Source organism: Coptis chinensis, chromosome 6 (assembly GCF_015680905.1).
Source record: "Coptis chinensis isolate HL-2020 chromosome 6, ASM1568090v1, whole genome shotgun sequence".
Classification (NCBI taxonomy): Eukaryota; Viridiplantae; Streptophyta; class Magnoliopsida; order Ranunculales; family Ranunculaceae; genus Coptis; species Coptis chinensis.
In genome coordinates this window covers 60,924,868-60,928,682 of record NC_141461.1, presented here as the reverse complement: position 1 = coordinate 60,928,682, position 3,815 = coordinate 60,924,868, and positions in this window count along the sequence as shown.

The following is a 3,815-nucleotide window of genomic DNA, read 5'->3' as shown; positions in this document are numbered from 1 at the left end:
CAAAACTGTAATATAAAACTCCTTAGAGACATAACATTTTGGTTAATTATGTGTTTATGGTAATATGAAAATATGAAATAATCATATTTTCATGCTTTTGCAGGTTTGAGCAATCAACGTAAAAATGAGGACAAAGCCAGTATTTTAGCATGGAATAACTTGTCTACATGAAGCTTTCTAATTTAGCCCATGCAAAACTCATTGAAGCCTGACTAAAGCCCAGGGACTCAAACAAGATGGTTCCAAGTCAGAACAGGATCAACGTGCCAGAAAACATTAAACTTTTGAAGCCCATATCTTATGAACCTAGACTTCAAATCCAGCAAGTGAACCATCAGAACGATCAGTGCGATGAACGCTATCTCAGGCTAGATTTTGTAGAAATCAACTTGCAGACCCGTCACTGGACACAGCATATGGACCCACTCTGTGGGCCCACAAGATGGAATGAGTCATCAATCATGGAGCAAGTCAAGACATAATTGGCAAATTATTGGCACAAATTGATATTATGTATGTTATTAAATACATTGACTAGACTTTTAGTGCTAAATAGTGTTAAGTTTTGGCTTTGTGTGATTTGGAGATAAGATGGAGTTAAATGTGAGTAAATGGGGAAGGTGATTTCACATGGGAGAATGAGAGAAGGTTCTTGAAATGGGTTGATTTAGCATTCACTCTCATTCATTCCATTCATGCATGTTTTAATTTTTGTTTTAGCTAAGCTCTAAGTGTTCTTGTAATAGTGTTAATGGTGTAACCTTTGGTGCTTTGAAATAAAATATGTTTTTCTTTAAGTTAAAATCAAGTTCTTTTCATTCCTCTTTTTCTATTGTTTTCAACTTTGCATGAGCTAAACCCTTCCGAAGGGGAGGGTTGATAATGCTCATGTAAGGATCAGGCAATGTCTTTGGAGTCCAAAATCACTACTTAAGTACTTAGGAATCATTTTACATCCTATCACAAAATGACAGTGATCGACCAAGTTTGGAGCCTGGAGCCTGAGATGAGCTCGCATGCGCGACCTAGGTGACAATGGGGCTAGTCGCACGCGCGAGTCTCTAGTGAATTCAGACCCTTAGATTTGACCGGCTGGTGTAGAATGAAACCAGGAGTTGAAGGGATATTTCAAAGATGAAATATCAGTTCAACTCCTTATGCTAGCAAGATGGATTTTGAGATAAGTACATCTTGCTAGGGATCGATACAGAAGTCCGTTTTCGGGTTTGTCTATGAACTCAAAACGGATTAGAGATGGTAGTACGTGATCATATTTTCTAAAAGTTATGTATCTAGACTTTGTATGAGTAGGATTAATCCTCTACCTATTTTTCTCATTCTTCTTATTTAAGAAAACAAAACTTGTAATTTGTAGAGAACTTGCGTAGTAAGTCATCTTTAAGAAGTATAAAGCTATCTAAAAATTCCTTCTCACTAGTTCCCTTGAAAGCATATTTCAGTTGTGATAAAAGGTCTATCTTAAGGTTTGGATGAACCCCTTACTCAAATTATACACATGAGACCCGTGAGTAAGGTAATATTGATGAATGGTACCTTTAAGGTTTTGAAATCAAAAAGACATCAAACTAGCAAAAGTACTATCATCAAATGGCACCGTTGCCATCCTAAAGACTCAAGGAGTCTATGTTACAAGCTAGAATAGCTCCAAGGGCCCCCCTCTCCTACCTTTTCATCTTTTTTGTTTTTCTTCTTTCGTTTGGTTTTCGTTTTTTTTTCTTCACGTTTCGCTACTGATCGGTGTACTGTCATTTTTTTGTGCATACATGTACCTCTAACTTAAACTTGGAACAAAATCTACACCAACATCTAAGAACACTGCCAAAATTTTAGACAACTGTAAGCTACTTGGATCGCGTGTGCGAGTTAAATAGTCGCTCACGCGAGTCATACTACTCACGCGCACCTATCCTTTTGTCGCGTGCGCTAACCTTTTGTGCTTGTTTCCAATCATTTTTCAATGACAGAATTTCCTGTTCTGTAACACTCCAGTATTATTCTGAGTTCTTTGCAGTTGTATTGGATTCTTCTAGTACCTTCAAGATTTCAACATGTTCACATGGATTGAAATGATGGTTTTGGTTCTAAGGTGGAGTTTCAGGATGCTCACAAGTTTTAATTTTTAATATAATTTTGCATGATTCACTTGTGTTTATCTTGTATGTAGTACATAATATGTAATGAATTATTATTTGCATGTTAGGATAGATATATGTGTGAATTGTGTGTGTATGCATGTTAATGTATATATACGTTTGAGTGATTATGATTTCTGTATTTATGTTTATCTAGTCCGTTTAAGAGAAAGCCTGAAATTAATGAACCTCTTCTAGAGCCTTTTCCCTTCCCTGCCATGCAGTTTTGTACTTGATATCTATTGAAGTCCACTCTTTAACCATCGCCAATAGATGACTTGCCTTCAAGGTTTTGTCATCCTGCATAATTCATTTGCAGCACAAGGCGATATAACCACTTGACACCTCACAGTTAAACTTTCCAGCTGTTCGGCAGCCACATGTGTGAACATTGTAAACAGTTCTCATAGTCCACATATACGAACCATCAATGCTGCAATACACGTGAAACGTACAATTGGACCCCTGACTCCTCAATTCCCTTGCATCCATACTATACCCTTTCATAATCTGTCCTTATTTTTGATAGTTTAAAGTTGTTTTCAATAACGTAAGTCTTCATGTGAAATGTAAACAACCATCTTTCGGGAAACACCATCCCCACAGTGAGTGTATTTATTTCGGGAGCCTCCAATTCTGTTGGAATCGCATCTTCAAGATGCCCATCCTCTACCACAGACTTTTTGTAGCATTGAGATTTCTCTCTTCTTTCCTTTAAGAGGGAAAGTTGTTTATTACTGCTCCCATTGTCTTGCATAAATTGGGATCCTACCCCATCAGTAGTTGTACTTTTGGATGCTGGTGCAACACCCGTGATAAAATATAAATTACACTTTTACTCCTACTTATGCTAAGAAGAAGTAAACTATAATTTATATTCTTTTATAACAAATTTCTACTCTCAATTATCATGTAATAAAACTAAAGTAAGAATTCGTTCAACTCCTAGTTGCTTAGAACATATTAATTCAATTCGTGATTAACAATTAAACAATACGAGAGTAATGATTCTAATATGGTGAAAACTAATATTGAATATATTCTAAATTAAACTATGACAATTAAATAATAAGATGTGAATATGAAGAAGGAATTAGGGAGATTTTAAATCCACTTTGATTAAACCCTAATGATAAAAGTAAAATGAATAGTCTACCTACGAAATGAACGATGAATTCACAACGTAAGTAAACTAAAACTGGACTTTTACTAATCAATTATCAAATCTTCTACTCTCGAATCTTAATTGCACTAAGTGGAGTAGGAAGTTAAGTTCCACTCCTAGTACCCTAGCATGGATTGTTTTCTAAGTCTAAGAAATCAGTCTTAAATCTAATGAGAGCTTTACTTAAATGTTATGCTAACAAGACGCGTTAATTTAAAATAACAAGATATAATATAAACTAAAGTTAATCTATGAAAGCTACGGAAATACGATTGTTTGACTCTAGATAAAGAAATAGAGGGGAATTAAATCCACCTCGAATCCAACTTAATAACCTAGTATAGATTGTCGATCTCGATTCTTACGTTTTTCCGGCAAGAATTTCGAGTCTAATCCCTAGTGTTCATGGCATTCCTACGGATACTAACTAGCATGTGAGGTTGTCCACCCATTCTCATGGCTTAAACACGACCTTCTAGAGTGGAATAGATTCTACA